This window comes from Nilaparvata lugens, chromosome 2 (assembly GCF_014356525.2).
Source record: "Nilaparvata lugens isolate BPH chromosome 2, ASM1435652v1, whole genome shotgun sequence".
In the NCBI taxonomy this organism is placed as follows: domain Eukaryota; kingdom Metazoa; phylum Arthropoda; class Insecta; order Hemiptera; family Delphacidae; genus Nilaparvata; species Nilaparvata lugens.
This window is the reverse complement of record NC_052505.1, coordinates 51,602,915-51,623,624: the sequence shown is the minus strand read 5'-3', so window position 1 is coordinate 51,623,624 and position 20,710 is coordinate 51,602,915. Positions and strand designations below refer to the sequence as shown.

Sequence of the window (20,710 nt, the reverse complement as noted above, 5' to 3'; positions counted from 1 at the left end):
TAGAAATCAAGTAATAGTAGGCCTACCATTAACTTTCATAGGTATTCTTATTTTGTAAAATCTTTATTCATAAATGGACTATTATTATTTGTTATTGGTTACCGTTCGTACTGAGTCATAGCCACCTCTATTAAATGTATTAGAGGTGGCTATGTCTGAGCTCATAGATATAATAGCCTTTCTATTCTCCTGTGACAGCTAACCATCTATTTAATATAATAATAATATGCTAACTTATTGGAATTAATGTAATGTATCATGATGGAATTGAAGATTATATATTGTATATGAATGAAGAGAAAATAAATTTGAGATTTTGCAAAAAATAAAATTAGAAATCAACATCAGGCCTAGGCATACCCAAAGTGACTAAAAATAACGACATTGCCTATTCTGTGGAAAATACTGTATTTTTTTAAATGATTTCAAAGTATTATAGCTATTATTTGTTTCAGATTAGAATTATTATAGCAAGCCTTGTGTCACACCTGAAAATTAAAACAATGCTTGTATAGCTTCTATCAAAACAGTGACACTAATTTTCCATTACCGTACCTACCATTTTTATTCCATTACAAATTTATTTTTTGGTACCTGCGCATTTGTCTCAGTAGCCCAAATAATTGTTGACATGTTCAAACTTTTGAAGCTAGTGGAATTCTACTAGCCAGCTATATACTGTTGATAGTTGTTACTATTTCGCTCGCAGCCAATGGAATAGCCAGGTGCGACATAGGGTAGTTAAAAATGAAGAGTATACTAAAGTACAACAATATAATTTTATGGATAAGGATAAATGCTGGAGCTGCTGCATTTACACCAAAGTTGCCAACAAAAAAATCTGTCCACAAATAGTTTTCTATGTAAAGTTACAGTTCTTTCGTAGAGCAACAGAATAGAGAACTTGTTGCCAAAGAATTGGTCTAATAGCGATTGTATAGTCTGCGTGGACTTCAAGAGGTAGAAGACTTTGTTCACAACTTTTTCAGTGTTTCTCATATTGGTTGGGAAACGAAACTTTTTGTTTAAAACAAGGATTTCCAGAAACTGCCTCAATTTGTTGAAAACTCAGTTAGTGACAACTCTGGTGTGAATGTGGCCTAACTTTAACAGCAAATTAAACAACTTAATTATTGAGAAATTCTAGTTTATTGCAGAAAAGCTACATAAACGACATAAATTTTGCATTTAGTAATGAGGCATCTGATCATAACTAGTCTATTAAAAACCAAATTAATAGTAGAAAAAGTTATAACAGCTTATTTCGATTCAGTAAAGAATGACTATCATGATATCATGCCTCTTTATGCATAGCTAACTATAATATTAGTTTTTTGCAATAATTTACATCAAAACACATTGAAAATTCACATCTTTGACAAACTCGGCAATATATTGATTTCTTGTGTATTTTAAAATTGGTAAAATATTGAAAAAATATACTATGAGGGAAGCTTTTTAATTAATGTGATATCAAAATTAACTAGATGATATACAGTGCAGTCAAGGAAAGGTTATAGAGGGAAAAGTTTGGAAGACAATTTTTGGCCCCGCAGTTCTGTTTAGGGTGGTAAGGGGGTAAACATATCAGAAGTCCCCCCCCCAACCCCTTGTGCTAAGGGGGTGGGGGTGGTTCAAAGGTAACATTTTTTGGTTTCTCACATATAACTCGAAAACTATGTATCTGATGTGTTTGGTATGAGGGACTTCAAGTGGACTGTATACTAAGTTGAATGAAATGTATGTTAAATAATAAATATAATTAATAGATGGCTGATGTTGTTCATCAATACCTTCACCCAAACTCACATAAAACTTATAGTAAAACTACTAAATACCTGGTAGCAAGGTAGACGCCAAGAAATTGTAAGACAATGTAACAATAACAAATGATTGCATTTATTGATATGAGTGGCACTTCACAAATGGCCTTAAAAGTAATGATGACTGCACTAAGTAGGAAAAAGGACGTTTAATGAAAATCAAAAATAAATAGTAAATTTGAAAGCAGTAAAAAAGGAATTGTCAATTGATTCAAGTTGGTTACAACAATACAAAGTATTCATATAATAGTTGTGTGATGTAACAAATGATCAAAAATGATAGTGCAATGTAGCAACATTTTCAATATTGCAACAAGTGTCAACTCAGCGGTTCCAAACCTTCAACAGAGGGGATAAAGATGTGCACTTTTGCTATGTTAATCTACTAACTAGTCAAAATTAAGCTGCAACGTCAAAAATTGTGTCACAGACACCCGCTTTAAATTTCATTGCCAAATGAATAATTGTTGCAGCATTGGAAATTTCATCCCCTACATTAAAGTTGCTATAACAATGAAACAGAAACTTTGAATAGTGAAATATTACACCATTTAAAAGAGAATTTAATGCTTTACAAACCTATGATAAGCATTGATTTTTGCGATGCATTGTTGGAGAGTTATAAGCCCTGAAAGAGGCTCTATGAGCTCATAATCTGCATTGATTTTTCCCATCAATATTCAAAAAGTTATAAGAGTAGAAATAGAAAAAAATTGGAGGCGAACGTGTTTTTTTCAAAAATGTCACACATGTAAGAGCAGATATCTCGAAAACTAGAAAAGTTGTGAGATGAATATTGTAGGAAATATATAAGCTTTACTTTTATATGTAACAGTTATATCCGTAAGATACATAGTTTTCGAGTTATATACGAGAAACCAAAAACTGGTACCTTTGAACCACCCCACCCCCTTAGCACATGGGGTAGGGGTGGGGATATTTTTACATCCTTAATACCCAAAACAAAATTGCGGGGTCAAATATAGTCTTCCAAACTTTTCTCTCTATACCCTCTTTTGAGCATTCATTGTCTGGACTATATAATAATAAAGTCATGATGTTGGATGCTTGGTTCCTATTGTTAGATGCAGAATGGAAACTGGGTAACACACACGATGGCTTTTGATGTTCACGCTTTCTATCCGTCCATCTAAACTGTGTAATATGTTTTGGTGTCTGGAAGAGAAAAAAAAACAAACGAATTATTGATTGATCGAATGATAAAAAATGAGTTGATAAAATTTGAAAATAACATTTAAATTTTTTTAAAATTAAAAGTTCTAGCGATAGGTAGGAGTGGTAGAATAAATATGTTGTAATATACTTCTACTTACAGTTCACTAAGCATAAGACCCAATTCACACCAAAGTGGCGTAGAGGATTCACACACCTCTAGAAATATAGAAATATGGTCCAATGGAAACAAAATGGACTTGGTGCTTGTAATATTACATTTTTTCTCACATTTGAATCGAATCTTCAATTCGAGATCTATGAAACTTTATAGTAAATATCAGAGTTATCTATAGACGGACAAACTTTTTGACGGAGAATTTATTATCGTAAATGTTTGTTGCATTGTTCCATGGTGTCACCGAGGCAGGGTTAACAAAATTACTAGATAAATGGTTTATTTAAATCGAGATATATATAAAAATTTAAAATAATAGTTTCAAAATAAAGTTTTATTGAGAACAGATATAGAATGTGAATTCTAAACTTGTAAGTTATAATTTTTTGGTGATGTGTCTGTAATATCTACACCGAACAAGGCGTTGGCTCTGTGATTTGTAACTTAGATTTTTCCTGTTCTAGCCTCTCTAGAAAAATGGCTGGCTTTGTGTTGTTGTAAAATTTTGCTCTGAATCATTTTCGTTTATTAATGTTTTAAATTGTGTTTTAAACAGTTTATTGTGTTCTATTTTGTTAATATATAGTTATTTGTGTATTCAAGCCAATAGCCACTGTTTTTCAACTGTAAACTAGATAAGTATTTTAGTTCGTAGTTACTCTAAAAAATTAGGCTTAAGATATAGTTCTTTGTGTATTTGTATAAATTCATCTGAAGATTATAAGTTCATTTGCTCTGAAAACTGGATTTCTCATTCATAGGTGATAAATCCATTCACAATATATCAAGAATCTATTTCATTGGAGCCGACAACTATCCTTAGGTTAATAGGTGTTAAATGCTATTCCAACCGATTAAGGAAAAATTGGTAGCACGGCAAATGTTACCCCTGTGGTGGGACAGAATTACAAAATAAATATGTCCCAAATGGTACACCATGAAATCCCTGGTTATAGAAATTATTAGTAGGATAGATATCTTGATAGGTTATGAATGGTTTGTTGCTGAGTGGGAAATCGGTTCAAGAGAGATCAAGTCCTAATGAATATATTATCTGTGCAGACTAGCAAAATGGCATATTATATGAAAAATATTAAAAAAGATGATGAGTCAATAGCTGCCTTAACACAACTGTTTGATAAGCAAGATGCTAAGTTAGACCAAATGTTTAAAAATCAAAATGCTATGTTAAATGCTAGGTTTGATGAGATGAAGCAAGAATTTGTTAGCATTAGACTAGAGCAGGCTAGTATAAACCTTCTATTGAAAAATGCACATGAAACATTGAAAGATAATCATGAAGATGAAAACAAATTGAAGCAGGATGATAGTAGTGTTAAGTTACAAGATCAACTCATTCAAGTTTCTGACAATGTAGGCCTAGTTACTGTTGTTGAAAAAGTCAACCATAGTGAGACAGTAGAATTGAGTAAAGAAGTAGGTAGGGAGTTGTCTTCACTAAAAGTCAACTATCATGAAAGTAATATTGATACATTGAAGGTTAGGAAAACTATAAACAAAGTGAATGATTACATAAGACAGGTTTCTGTGGAGGTTAGGAATAATGTAAACAGAATGAATGTTGCTTTGAGTCAAGTTGATGAGTTCAACTTTCAACTGAGAATTGAAAAGGTGTATGCAATGCATTCTCAAGTGAACATGACTAACTTTTGCAAGCAAAATGGCTTTGTTGAAACAAATGAAACCATGAATAGAATCATGTTCTTGAAGAAAACAAAGCACAAAGTTTCCATTGATGTATTAGTATTCAAAGGTTGTTTCAAGTTGCTTATTTACAAGATGATGACAGTAAATCACATGATGAAAGGGTATTCCCCAACACACAATGATTAGGAATCCTGTGTTATGCCGGGATTCAGAATAGCATAATCGCTACGCAGTGTATGGTAAGAGTCCATAATTGTGTCTTTTTTCTTTCCTGTAGCCTATTTTTCTTGGCCCTTAATCTTTTCAAATTTCGATTCTTTCCTGTCTTTGTGTAATATTCAGTAAATTTCTTCTATGATGCATATCTTAACCATCTTGTCCATAGTCATTTAAATTTGTATTCTTCTGAAATAATTTTGGAAGTTGAAATAGTAGCTTATTTTCCTAATCTTTAAATTGTTGATAAAACTTAACTTTTCTAAAATCTATCCATTGTTGTGTAAATAATTGTTTGCTTGCGGTATATTTTTTCATCATGTATTACATATTTTAATCATGTCTATTTTTTCAGGTATTATATTAGGTAATTAGGTTTTTCAGAGCAATTATGTCCCATGTTCTCATCTTCATTGCATATTGTGCCATAAGCCATATGTAATTAGGTTATAGTTTTCTTCTGGGCTTTTAACCCATTTTGCATTTTATTTTTCTTGCTGTCCAATACTTTGGATTTTTGGTAGACAAGTAGGTGTGATTCTTTTAGAGGTGTGGGCGTGAACCACCTACGGCTGGACTCGATTATCTGACCTACTTGTTTGCGATATAAAAACCTTAAGACTGCAACATCAAATGTTTGTAAAACCTTTTGCATACTTTTGTTTTTGTGGTCCGATACTAGAGTCTGCTATCACATTGCCTTACAGACATCTAGGAACTTTCCACCCAGTCACAATAGTCAACATATTTTTTCCTTCACCAGTTGTTTTTGTGGGAGTGATAGCTCACAATTATAACAAATTAGAGTCATACTTGGAATTTACAAAATTCCATAGTAGTATATTTTATTAAATATACTTCCTCATGAAAGTTCAGTACTGACATGTAGGATAGGCTCTAATTAATCTTTCTCTTCTTTGTATTGTTTTAGGGAATTTATTTACCCAGTTTTCTTTTTCTCTTTTTTGTATTTTTTAGGGAACTTATTTACCCATATTCATCTTGATCATCTTTGTATTATAATCTTGAAATGTTTGTAGACAAACGATGATTAACAATATTAAATAATTTGCTTTTTATACAATTTTTGAACAAAATTAAAACTAAATAATTTTGAAACCCTGAATGATAAATCATAAATGTGAAATGAACTTGCTATAAATGCTATAAATGAAATGTTATATTAAATGATAATGAAATGCAGATATATTATGAAATGATTGTGAATAGAAGATCAATTGTCTGAAATTATTGAAATATATATTGAAATTAATTTTTGTTGTGATGATCTGATGTTTTTTACAATTTTGATAATGATACAGGGTGTTATGAAATTCTATTTCTATTTTGAAGAATGGATTAAATTTTGATATTTGAACAGTGAATAGATGAAAATGATTTTTTTTTTAAATTTATCATTGATATGTCCATATTTCACAATTTATGTATTGCTGACTGTATAATAAGATGTTAACAAATTTCAATTTCATATAATACTTAAAAATAATTTTCATGTGTATTAGATTGTATTGATAGCCTAATCAAGTTTTTCTTTTTAGTTTATAAGCATTTTAAGATAACAGGTACAGCACAGACATTAACATTGAAATAGTTATCATGTGAATCTCGAAATCAGCAACAAGTGAACGCCATGAAGAGTGTTAAGAACATTTGGGTGATTTTCGAACTAGTGTGACTCATCAACGCTGCGGCCTACACCAATAACTATGCCAATGTCAACACCAATGCCTGCGCCAATGCCAATGCCTACACTAATAACTACGCCAATGTCAACACAAATAACTACGCCAAAATCAATGCTGATGCCTACACTAATAACTACGCCAATATCAACACTAATAACTACGCCAAAATTCCAAAATCTACGCCGATGCCTGTGCTGATGTCAATGCCTGCGCCAATGCCAATAGCTACGCCAATGCCTGCACCAATGCTGATGCCAACACCAAAATAACGTTGATGCCTGCGCCAATGCCAATAGCTATGCCAATGCCTGCGCCAATGCCAAAATCTGCGCCAATGCTGATGCCAATGCCAATAGCTATGCCAATGCCTGCGCCAATGCTGATGCCAACACCAAAATCAACGCCGATGCCTGCGCCAATGCCAATAGCTACGCCAATGCCTGCACCAATGCCAATGTCAACGCCGATGCCTGCGCCAATGCCAATAGCTACGCCAATGCCTGCGCCAATGCTGATGCCACCGCCAATATCTACGCCGATGCCTGCGCCAATGCCAATGCCAATATCAACGCCGATGCCAATGCCGACACCAAAGCATACGCCAATAACAATACCAACGCTTATTGCTGACTTTGTATCTCAAACTTCAACACTACTGCATTACCTGGAGGTAATTGTCATCCATGTTCACATTCGCAACTTTGAATTCAGAAGAACAGTCACAGTATCATGAAAGAATTGATTCAAAAAATCCTCTCCTAAATTATTCCTGTATGCAGAACTCTAAACCTTGAAAGCTGAAAATATCAAAAAACCAAACCTTACCTAAATTAATCCTCACCTAAATTAATCCTGTATGCAGCGTCTATCTCTTTTCCAAAAAAACTAATTACATTGTCATTTCAAGCCTGAAATGTACATTGTATAATTATATGATACAAAATTTACGTGACTCTGTATTGAATTTGGAATGCAGCCGTCTACTACAAGCATGAAGCAATGCTAACTGAGATGTCACCTGTATCAAGTTTGGTATGCAGCCGTCTACTACAAGCATGAGGCAATGCTAACTGAGATGTCACCTGTATCGAGTTTGATATGCATCAGTCGACTACAAAGATCAGCCCAACACTACGTGCATCCAGATCAGCCCAACACTAACGTCATCACATTGGAGTCACACTTAACTGAAAATCATACTGAGTGCCTTAACGGACTGTTTTCCAAAATGTGCATCAATAAAATCAACCGCGTCAATAGTGAAAGAAATGAACATTTTTTGATTTATTGAAATTTTATGTGAAAATTAAATGTAACAATTCATCAATTCATTTAAAAAAATATATATATATATATAAATAATAATAAATTTTTTCATTCAACATACTAATTTTTTTTTATGCAATAAAAAATTAAATTTTTCTATCTATTAAATTTATGTGCAATTTCAAAAAACTATTCTTTACATATTAAACTTTCTGTTGAAATATTTTCCTTTAAATTATAAAGCTAAATCAAAAGTAATTTTGATATTCTATACTTTGAAATATTGTTTGGAAACATATAACAAATGCTATTGATGAATTTTTATAATAATTTTCAATTATTGGATGACATGTAATGTTTTTCTAGAAAAAATTGTTACTGTTCTCAAATTTAAATTTCAACAATTTTCATTAGGGTCAATGTAAATTTTTTTTCTTTAAATTTTCAAACAGTAAAATTTTTTATGTCAAGAGGGGGGTATTTGTAATATTACATTTTTTCTCACATTTGAATCGAATCTTCAATTCGAGATCTATGAAACTTTATAGTAAATATCAGAGTTATCTATAGACGGACAAACTTTTTGACGGAGAATTTATTATCGTAAATGTTTGTTGCATTGTTCCATGGTGTCACCGAGGCAGGGTTAACAAAATTACTAGATAAATGGTTTATTTAAATCGAGATATATATAAAAATTTAAAATAATAGTTTCAAAATAAAGTTTTATTGAGAACAGATGTAGAATGTGAATTCTAAACTTGTAAGTTATAATTTTTTGGTGACGTGTCTGTAATATCTACACCGAACAAGGTGTTGGCTCTGTGATTTGTAACTTAGGTTTTTCCTGTTCTAGCCTCTCTAGAAAAATGGCTGGCTTTGTGTTGTTGTAAAATTTTGCTCTGAATCATTTTCGTTTATTAATGTTTTAAATTGTGTTTTAAACAGTTTATTGTGTTCTATTTTGTTAATATATAGTTATTTGTGTATTCAAGCCAATAGCCACTGTTTTTCAACTGTAAACTAGATAAGTATTTTAGTTCGTAGTTACTCTAAAAAATTAGGCTTAAGATATAGTTCTTTGTGTATTTGTATAAATTCATCTGAAGATTATAAGTTCATTTGCTCTGAAAACTGGATTTCTCATTCATAGGCGATAGATCCATTCACAATTTATCAAGAATCTATTTCATTGGAGCCGACAACTATCCTTAGGTTAATAGGTGTTAAATGCTATTCCAACCGATTAAGGAAAAATTGGTAGCACGGCAGTAAACATATCTGATAATCTTGTTAGTAATTTGTACCGTAGCTTATACGGTAGTACTGTAGATCTACTATAATAGAGTAGATGGCTTGGCTGTATGAACAAGTTTAATGTTGCCGGTTATTTATCAACAATACAAGGGCCTGTTGAGCGTTTTTAGAGTCGGCAAAGCAGGAAGCTCTTTGATTGGTAAAAGAAATGCTTGATATTGTTCTTGTAATAAATTGAATATGATCTGGCCCTAACGTAGAAGAATGAGAACTTTCTTGAAATAGACTGAATACAATTTTTGAAGCTTCAATCAGAAACTCTACTTAAGCTCAACAAAAAACGTTGTTTTGTTGTTTTGTCTGAGAGCTTGTTGATGGATATATTTATTTATTGAATGTCCAATGGTATACTTCAAGAAGAAAAACCGTCACTGTCCTTCAACTTCCCATGAATGTTGAGAGATCCAAATTTCTTATTGAAAATACCTAATATACGGTATTGTATTGTAATTCATATTTGAGTCCAAAATCCTGGTGACTTGTTTAAAATAATCAATCATATTTTATTCGTCAAGAAAAATAGTTTAATGATGATTCGAATAATGAATTTTCATGATAATAATATTGATATTAATGCCTGAATATAGAAATCAAGTAATAGTAGGCCTACCATTAACTTTCATAGGTATTCTTATTTTGTAAAATCTTTATTCATAAATGGACTATTATTATTTGTTATTGGTTACCGTTCGTACTGAGTCATAGCCACCTCTATTAAATGTATTAGAGGTGGCTATGTCTGAGCTCATAGATATAATAGCCTTTCTATTCTCCTGTGACAGCTAACCATCTATTTAATATAATAATAATATGCTAACTTATTGGAATTAATGTAATGTATCATGATGGAATTGAAGATTATATATTGTATATGAATGAAGAGAAAATAAATTTGAGATTTTGCAAAAAATAAAATTAGAAATCAACATCAGGCCTAGGCATACCATACCCAAAGTGACTAAAAATAACGACATTGCCTATTCTGTGGAAAATACTGTATTTTTTTAAATGATTTCAAAGTATCATAGCTATTATTTGTTTCAGATTAGAATTACTATAGCAAGCCTTGTATCACACCTGAAAATTAAAACAATGCTTGTATAGCTTCTATCAAAACAGTGACACTTAATTTTCCATTACCGTACCTACCATTTTTATTCCATTACAAATTTATTTTTTGGTACCTGCGCATTTGTCTCAGTAGCCCAAATAATTGTTGACATGTTCAAACTTTTGAAGCTAGTGGAATTCTACTAGCCAGCTATATACTGTTGATAGTTGTTACTATTTCGCTCCCAGCCAATGGAATAGCCAGGTGCGACATAGGGTAGTTAAAAATGAAGAGTATACTAAAGTACAACAATATAATTTTATGGATAAGGATAAATGTTGACAATTTGTATAAGATGACCAGTACTATTAAATGTGAAGAGAGTAGAGTAAATAGTTCAGAAGTTATTGACAAAACTGTAGATTCAAGTTTAAAAGGAAAACTGCATCATTTGCTAGGACATGTAAACTTTATTTATCTGAAAAACATGTGTGAAAATCAGATGGTAGAAGGTTTGCCTAAAGATTTGGGTAATGAATTCATGAAATGTACGATTTGTATTGAAAATAAAATGCACAATTTGCCTTTCAATAAAAGTAGAACTAGAGCTAATGAAATACGGTACTAGAAATAGTACATACTGATTTGAATGGACCACATACTACTACTGGATATTGTGGTGCAAAGTACTTTCTTACTTTTATTGATGACTACAGTAAGCTAGGTAGGGTGTATACAATTAAGTCTAAGAGTGAAGTGTATAATTGTTTTGTAAGCTATATAAATGAAATTGAAAACCTTACTGGTAAGTAAATTGAGAAACTAAGATGTGACAATGGAACAGAGTATATTAATTCAAAATTTTTGACTTGGCTAGAGAGAAAGGTATTGTAATAAATGCTTGCCCTCCATATGTACATGAATTTAATGGGACAGCTGGAAGATATAATAGATCTATCATGAATATTGCAAGATGTTTGTTATCAGAAGCTAGAGTTCATAAACTATTTTGGCCAGAAATAGTTTGTACTGCTGCTTATCTAAAGAATAGGACATTGGCAAACACAATTGAAAAAAAGACCCCATATGAAATAGTATTTGGCAAGAAGCCAACTATTCAATATTTGAAATTGTATGGTAGTAGGGTATTTGTTAGAATCCCACAAGCTAAATGCATTTTAAAGTGGGACAAGAAAGCTGAGTTAGGAATACTGTTAGGTTATAGTGATGTAGGATATAGAGTTTTACTGAACAATAAGATCATAGTTGCTAGGCATATTGATATAGTCGAAGAAAATGTAAAATGTATTGATTTCAATGATGAAACAGAATCTGTAGAAAGTAAATGTGAGGATAATGCAGGTGAGGATAATGTTGCAGATTCTACCTCAGTAGAAACTAAACCTCAGAGAAATAGAAAACCTCAAGTGAAACTGAATGACTACTATGTATATAATAATTCTCTTGATGTAAACTTTTGCAGTATTGGCCCTGTTAGTTATAGTGAAGCAATAAATTCTGATGAATCGCAAAGCTGGATTAAAGCAATGAATAAAGAGATGCAATCATTAAGTGAAAACAAAACCTGGATAATGGTTGACAAACCAGAGAATAGAAAAATACTTGATGTTAAGTGGGTATTTACTAAAAAATCAGACAATAATTTTAAGGCTAGACAAGTTGTTAAAGGATTTAAACAGAAAGAGATAGTGGATGATATATATTCTCCAGTTGCTAAAATGGTGTCATTGAAAATATTACTTTCCTATTGTTGTAAACTAGGTTTATTTGTAGAACAAATGGATGTTGAAACTGCTTTTCTAAATGGTAAAGTAATGTCAGAAATATATGTAAATCAACCTGATGCTTATGAAGATGGTACTGATAAGGTATGTAAATTAGAGAAATCTTTGTATGGTCTAAGAGAAAGCCCTCGGGCATGGTATGAGTGTTTTGATGATTTTATTAAACAGATTGGTTTTGAAAGAAGCAAGCATGATTACTGTTTGTATGTTATGGATAAGGATAACGTAAAGATTCACTTGATTATGTTTGTAGATGATATCTTGATTTGTGGCTCTGACAAACAAGAGATAGATAATGTCAAACAATTACTGTCAAATAGATTCAGGATGAAAGATATGGATAAAGTAAAAAACTATTTGGGGATTAATATTGAGTATGACTACAATGAAATGAAACTGAATCGAACTTCATATATTGAACAATTGGGAAACAAGTATAACATTGTCAATTCCAAACTGTATTGTACTCCTATGGAAGCTAATCTCAAATTAGAGAAAGCAGATGAAAATACTGATTTGAAGTACAGAAATTTAATTGGTGCTCTGTTGTATATAAGTTCAGGTACAAGACCAGATATAAGTTACAGTGTGAACTATTTGAGTCGATTCCAAAACTGTTGTAATGAAACTCATTTCAAATATGCATTGAGAGTTTTGAAATATCTTTATTTGACTAAGAATCAAAGTCTTACTTTTAATAAGAATAATGAAAATGATGATTTGGATTGTTTTGTTGATGCCAATTGGGCAGGAGATTCTGTAGATAGAAAGTCAACTACTGGTTACATTATTAGGTTATATGGAAACGTTGTATTCTGGAAATCAAAGAAACAAGGTAGTGTAATCATCTACATTTGCTGAATATGTAGCTTTGTCTGAAGCAGTAACTGAATTGAAATTGGTGATTGAGTTAGTTAGTATTTTCCAAGAAGTTGATTAATTTAGTGGATTAGTATTTGATAAACTTTTTTGATGAATATTGATTTTGTATTTGCTTTGTATTCTGAATATTTCTTTTGTAATTGATATCATTGTATTTGTTTTATTACGATATAAATGTAAGGAGGGGTATTAGATTTGTATATCGAGTATCGATACCGAACGGTGTAATATCAATAAGTTGTATCATACATTTATATTGAATGTGTACTATCGATTGTCATTGTTCCAAGCAAGATGGCGACCAAGAAATTCTTATGTTGTAATGCTCCGAAAGTTTTTGCTTTTTCTAAATGTTTTTCCAAATAAATAGTGATGAAAAGTTAAATAGTGTTTATTTCAATTTCCAACACTCCTTCAAAAGATGGGGTGACAGATCTTTTGTATTTTGCTGTGGTCAAAAACTTTTGCTCCGGTCAAGATTCCAACTCAGGTTCCGTTCTCTTGATTATTGGATCAGCTTGTTATCACTTACTCCAATGAGCCACCCAATTTTGTTTCCCAATAATTATGATAATTACTATACCTATGAATGGTATTGTAATCATATTCTTCTTAAAATATATACCTGGGTAAAAGAATAATATGGCCCTTGGAAGAGGTTTTTAGAAAGCACAACACAGAAGTCTAGAATGTTCTATTTAATTTAATGACAATCATTGTAATTATCATAATGAATGGTGATTGAACAAGAAGAATATTGAGACAACAATGGTGAATCTGTAACCTATTGCTGATGTTGTGATGTAAATGGGGTGAGACGTACCTGTATTGAATAATACTAATAGCTGAGCAATTTACCTAACCATAGAAGTGGAGTTTGGAATGTTTACCTGATAAGCTGAACTTGGAATGCTGACAACATGGCCAGCTTGATCTGTTTTGTAATTTCAAATTCAATACGGTATATATTTATATTTTATTATAAAAAAAATTGTTCAAATCAATCATTGATGAATCTATTCAGATTGAAAAAAACATTCATTAGTAGATTAACTCTTTATTCTCTTTTATTTTGAAATTTTTCAAACACTATTATCAAGTTGGCTTAACCGGCAAATTCAAATTCAAGTTATCAACCGGCAAATTCAAATACTGTATGCTAACCATGAACTAAAGAAAACTAAATGATATAGGTAGGCTACGATCTATAATAATATTGAAAATAATATAGAAAAGGGATAATTGCTTATTTCAGCTTCGAATCTTAGTAGAATAACAAACATCATAAATGTGTCCAGGCTACTTAAGGAATTCTTGATCGAATTATCATAGACTACCCGTAATGAGATTTGTGTTTGCGGTCAACAAAGAATATAAGCAATTTTATTGAAAACATGAAGGATAGAGGATTTTACTTTAGTAAACATATCTGATAATCTTGTTAGTAATTCGTACCGTAGCTTATACGGTAGTACTGTAGATCTACTATAATAGAGTAGATGGCTTGGCTGTATGAACAAGTTTAATGTTGCCGGTTATTTATCAACAATACAAGGGCCAGTTGAGCGTTTTTAGAGTCGGCAAAGCAGGAAGCTCTTTGATTGGTAAAAGAAATGCTTGATATTGTTCTTGTAATAAATTGAATATGATCTGGCCCTAACGTAGAAGAATGAGAACTTTCTTGAAATAGACTGAATACAATTTTTGAAGCTTCAATTAGAAACTCTACTTAAGCTCAACAAAAAACGTTGTTTTGTTGTTTTGTCTGAGAGCTTGTTGATGGATATATTTATTTATTGAATGTCCAATGGTATACTTCAAGAAGAAAAACCGTCACTGTCCTTCAACTTCCCATGAATGTTGAGAGATCCAAATTTCTTATTGAAAATACCTAATATACGGTATTGTATTGTAATTCATATTTGAGTCCAAAATCCTGGTGACTTGTTAAAATAATCAATCATATTTTATTCGTCAAGAAAAATAGTTTAATGATGATTCGAATAATGAATTTTCATGATAATAATATTGATATTAATGCCTGAATATAGAAATCAAGTAATAGTAGGCCTACCATTAACTTTCATAGGTATTCTTATTTTGTAAAATCTTTATTCATAAATGGACTATTATTATTTGTTATTGGTTACCGTTCGTACTGAGTCATAGCCACCTCTATTAAATGTATTAGAGGTGGCTATGTCTGAGCTCATAGATATAATAGCCTTTCTATTCTCCTGTGACAGCTAACCATCTATTTAATATAATAATAATATGCTAACTTATTGGAATTAATGTAATGTATCATGATGGAATTGAAGATTATATATTGTATATGAATGAAGAGAAAATAAATTTGAGATTTTGCAAAAAATAAAATTAGAAATCAACATCAGGCCTAGGCATACCCAAAGTGACTAAAAATAACGACATTGCCTATTCTGTGGAAAATACTGTATTTTTTTAAATGATTTCAAAGTATTATAGCTATTATTTGTTTCAGATTAGAATTATTATAGCAAGCCTTGTGTCACACCTGAAAATTAAAACAATGCTTGTATAGCTTCTATCAAAACAGTGACACTTAATTTTCCATTACCGTACCTACCATTTTTATTCCATTACAAATTTATTTTTTGGTACCTGCGCATTTGTCTCAGTAGCCCAAATAATTGTTGACATGTTCAAACTTTTGAAGCTAGTGGAATTCTACTAGCCAGCTATATACTGTTGATAGTTGTTACTATTTCGCTCGCAGCCAATGGAATAGCCAGGTGCGACATAGGGTAGTTAAAAATGAAGAGTATACTAAAGTACAACAATATAATTTTATGGATAAGGATAAATGCTGGAGCTGCTGCATTTACACCAAAGTTGCCAACAAAAAAATCTGTCCACAAATAGTTTTCTATGTAAAGTTACAGTTCTTTCGTAGAGCAACAGAATAGAGAACTTGTTGCCAAAGAATTGGTCTAATAGCGATTGTATAGTCTGCGTGGACTTCAAGAGGTAGAAGACTTTGTTCACAACTTTTTCAGTGTTTCTCATATTGGTTGGGAAACGAAACTTTTTGTTTAAAACAAGGATTTCCAGAAACTGCCTCAATTTGTTGAAAACTCAGTTAGTTGACAACTCTGGTGTGAATGTGGCCTAACTTTAACAGCAAATTAAACAACTTAATTATTGAGAAATTCTAGTTTATTGCAGAAAAGCTACATAAACGACATAAATTTTGCATTTAGTAATGAGGCATCTGATCATAACTAGTCTATTAAAAACCAAATTAATAGTAGAAAAAGTTATAACAGCTTATTTCGATTCAGTAAAGAATGACTATCATGATATCATGCCTCTTTATGCATAGCTAACTATAATATTAGTTTTTTGCAATAATTTACATCAAAACACATTGAAAATTCACATCTTTGACAAACTCGGCAATATATTGATTTCTTGTGTATTTTAAAATTGGTAAAATATTGAAAAAATATACTATGAGGGAAGCTTTTTAATTAATGTGATATCAAAATTAACTAGATGATATACAGTGCAGTCAAGGAAAGGTTATAGAGGGAAAAATTTGGAAGACAATTTTTGGCCCCGCAGTTCTGTTTAGGGTGGTAAGGGGGTAAACATATCAAAAGTCCCCCCCAACCCCTTGTGCTAAGGGGGTGGGGGTGGTTCAAAGGTAACATTTTTTGGTTTCTCACATATAACTCGAAAACTATGTATCTGATGTGTTTGGTATGAGGGACTTCAAGTGGACTGTATACTAAGTTGAATGAAATGTATGTTAAATAATAAATATAATTAATAGATGGCTGATGTTGTTCATAAATACCTTCACCCAAACTCACATAAAACTACTAAATACCTGGTAGCAAGGTAGACGCCAAGAAATTGTAAGACAATGTAACAATAACAAATGATTGCATTTATTGATATGAGTGGCACTTCACAAATGGCCTTAAAAGTAATGATGACTGCACTAAGTAGGAAAAAGGACGTTTAATGAAAATCAAAAATAAATAGTAAATTTGAAAGCAGTAAAAAAGGAATTGTCAATTGATTCAAGTTGGTTACAACAATACAAAGTATTCATATAATAGTTGTGTGATGTAACAAATGATCAAAAATGATAGTGCAATGTAGCAACATTTTCAATATTGCAACTAGTGTCAACTCAGCGGTTCCAAACCTTCAACAGAGGGGATAAAGATGTGCACTTTTGCTATGTTAATCTACTAACTAGTCAAAATTAAGCTGCAACGTCAAAAATTGTGTCACAGACACCCGCTTTAAATTTCATTGCCAAATGAATAATTGTTGCAGCATTGGAAATTTCATCCCCTACATTAAAGTTGCTATAACAATGAAACAGAAACTTTGAATAGTGAAATATTACACCATTTAAAAGAGAATTTAATGCATTACAAACCTACGATAAGCATTGATTTTTGCGATGCATTGTTGGAGAGTTATAAGCCCTGAAAGAGGCTCTATGAGCTCATAATCTGCATTGATTTTTCCCATCAATATTCAAAAAGTTATAAGAGTAGAAATAGAAAAAAATTGGAGGCGAACGTGTTTTTTTCAAAAATGTCACACATGTAAGAGCGGATATCTCGAAAACTAGAAAAGTTGTGAGATGAATATTGTAGGAAATATATAAGCTTTACTTTTGTATGTAACAGTTATATCCGTAAGATACATAGTTTTCGAGTTATATACGAGAAACCAAAAACTGGTACCTTTGAACCACCCCACCCCCTTAGCACATGGGGTAGGGGTGGGGATATTTTTACATCCTTAATACCCAAAACAAAATTGCGGGGTCAAATATAGTCTTCCAAACTTTTCTCTCTATACCCTCTCTTGAGCATTCATTGTCTGGACTATATAATAATAAAGTCATGATGTTGGATGCTTGGTTCCTATTGTTAGATGCAGAATGGAAACTGGGTAACACACACGATGGCTTTTGATGTTCACGCTTTCTATCCGTCCATCTAAACTGTGTAATATGTTTTGGTGTCTGGAAGAGAAAAAAAAACAAACGAATTATTGATTGATCGAATGATAAAAAATGAGTTGATAAAATTTGAAAATAACATTTAAATTTTTTTAAAATTAAAAGTTCTAGCGATAGGTAGGAGTGGTAGAATAAATATGTTGTAATATACTTCTACTTACAGTTCACTAAGCATAAGACCCAATTCACACCAAAGTGGCGTAGAGGATTCTCACACCTCTAGAAATATAGAAATATGGTCCAATGGAAACAAAATGGACTTGGTGCTACATCTCTTCTGTTTGTATTGGACTATATTATAGGCGTTTTGCGCTAAGACTGATTTGCTTGAGCAAAGTGAGGTAGGAACATGGTGTGTGAGTAGACGGGGAGATTTCCAGGGTAGTCAGTGCTGATTTTTGAGGGTAGTAATGTAAGTCGGGAATATTCCCATTGGGAAGAAACTTATGATTGGCTAATATTTCTCTGCCCAAGAAACCATGGGAATAAATTGCATTAAAATAGTCTATATTATTTATCAATTTCAATCACATTTGACAATCATAATAAATAAATCATCCATACAAAAAAGCAGTGTAAATAGCTGACAAATTACATCAATTTTTTATATAATTTGGCTAGACTTTACGTTGAGTGAACCAGTGATCACCTATATCGATGAATTAAGTTGGGTTAGTTGGATAGTATTAATTAAATACTATCGATTTTACTGATTCAATTAAAGCAAAGCGTCCCCTTCTTTATTCTTTATCGTAATAAGTACCTATATGATGAAAATGATAGGGAGAGGAAAAATAAGGTAACCCTGTGATGTTCCTCTCCCAAATTTAGATAAAGTTACACATAGTCTGAAATATGTCAAGTCTTGTAGTTCTTCACTTCACAAAATTTTCAGCCCTAAAATATCTTCAAATTTAGATGCTTCAAAACCAAGCCTTCGTAGAAAGAATATTACACATTATTATCACAAAAAATGAAATATTCACATACTAATGAAATTTTGAAGGAGCGAACATTCTAGTATATTCTTTATTATTTTATTTTTGGGTTTAAATTATTGTGAGCTTCTTTGCAAAATAATAGATGATTTATCATAATTAAATTTCTTGAGCAATACAAGACGAAGAAAACCCAAAATTCAACTTCTTGAGCAATTCAAGACGAAGTAAACCCGATATTTGTTGACTAAGCTTACTTGACTGTTAGGAATATGAGTATAACAGATTTAATTAACAAGACATAAAATGGAAGTAGCATCATAATAGTAGTACCGTATACAATAATCAAGGATGTGCACCACGCTTTTTGTTTCTTTTTAATGGCAAATTATCAAAGTATTACGAATTGTATACTATCAATTTATTTAGATTTGACCAATTTCAAAAAAAAACTTTTATCATTTTTACTTTTTGATATATTGGGCGCTTTGAAGGCGACAAAAGTTCAAATCTTGGGGCAGATCCATTACATCATAAATGATAGCAAATAAATTCATACAATTTTGAGGATGGATCTTTCCCAATATTTGAACGTTATGCGCTTTTAAAGCGCCTAATATATCAAAACGAAAAAATGGAAATTTTTCCTTGGAAATATGATCTATTGAAGTATCTTGATAGAATTCAAATCAAAATACCTTCGAAATGGAACCAATAATAAGTTTCCAAAAGAGTGGCGCGGAGCCTTAAATTATTAGAAAATGAATGCTCATTCCTCCTCATACTCATCAAGAAGTGATAAATAATTATTTATTTTTATTCTAATCATTATTATAAATAATTATTCATTCTAATCATTTCAATATAACTTGTTTATATGATTATCAATAAGTTTAGTTAAAAATGGTGTTTTCTTAGTTATCATACAAAATAATCATAAACTTCCGGGCATTTATGAATTTTGGGAATCAACTCCCTGGGAATAAATGTTTCTGATCTTGAATTTCAGGGAATTTTGCATCATAAGTTGAGAGATGTTTGATTTGAAATTGAGTTCTTAGTCAATTACCAACTCAATTTGAAATCATACACCCTCTTAAACATAATCACTGACAAAACAATATATAGGTTTAATGGTCGAGTTAGATTTAATAAGTGGTGTCCAAGATTCAATGGTCCATTAGATTCAATAAATGGCCTAGAAACTGGGCATAAGAGTAATATAATCTGACAGTTTCAAATTGGCAGGCAAGTGAAACAAGTTTGAATGTTCTTGTTTGGGGATGAGACTCGTTTAATGGATTGTAGATATTCATCTCTAAGACCAATGATCAAAACTAGTAACGCATTACTCACCGTTGAAGGATTTTGTGTCTTCATGAACAGGCCTCTCTACACTGACATGGGGTAGATTACAGACTGCATGTTTTCTAAAAAATTAGAAAGTGTTGGATATGAATGGGAAGAAAAAAAACTAAAATTGTAAACAAGTTAAGAGTTTAAGCTAGGGACTTGCTCCATTCAGGATGGATTAGAACCTTATGCCACAAACCTCCTGCAATCATTATTTTTTCCTGAGGAATAAAACATGATTAGTTATTTTAAACAAGAATGAAAAGTTAATATTACATCAGATATACTTTATAGAAGACAGT

At 31.6% G+C, this 20,710-nt stretch overlaps 2 long non-coding RNA genes across 2 annotated transcripts; both read right to left on the bottom strand.

The window, feature by feature from the left end:
* Positions 1–2,771: 2,771 nt before the first annotated feature.
* LOC120349925 lies at positions 2,772–13,994 on the bottom strand. The gene is made up of 2 exons (XR_005570518.1): positions 13,909–13,994; positions 2,772–2,999 (listed from the first exon to the last, which is right to left on the bottom strand). It is a non-coding gene; the product is annotated as an uncharacterized LOC120349925 (long non-coding RNA).
* A 3,633-nt stretch (positions 13,995–17,627) lies between these two features.
* Positions 17,628–20,666, bottom strand: LOC120349924. The gene is made up of 2 exons (XR_005570517.1): positions 20,412–20,666; positions 17,628–18,120 (listed from the first exon to the last, which is right to left on the bottom strand). It is a non-coding gene; the product is annotated as an uncharacterized LOC120349924 (long non-coding RNA).
* Positions 20,667–20,710: the final 44 nt, after the last annotated feature.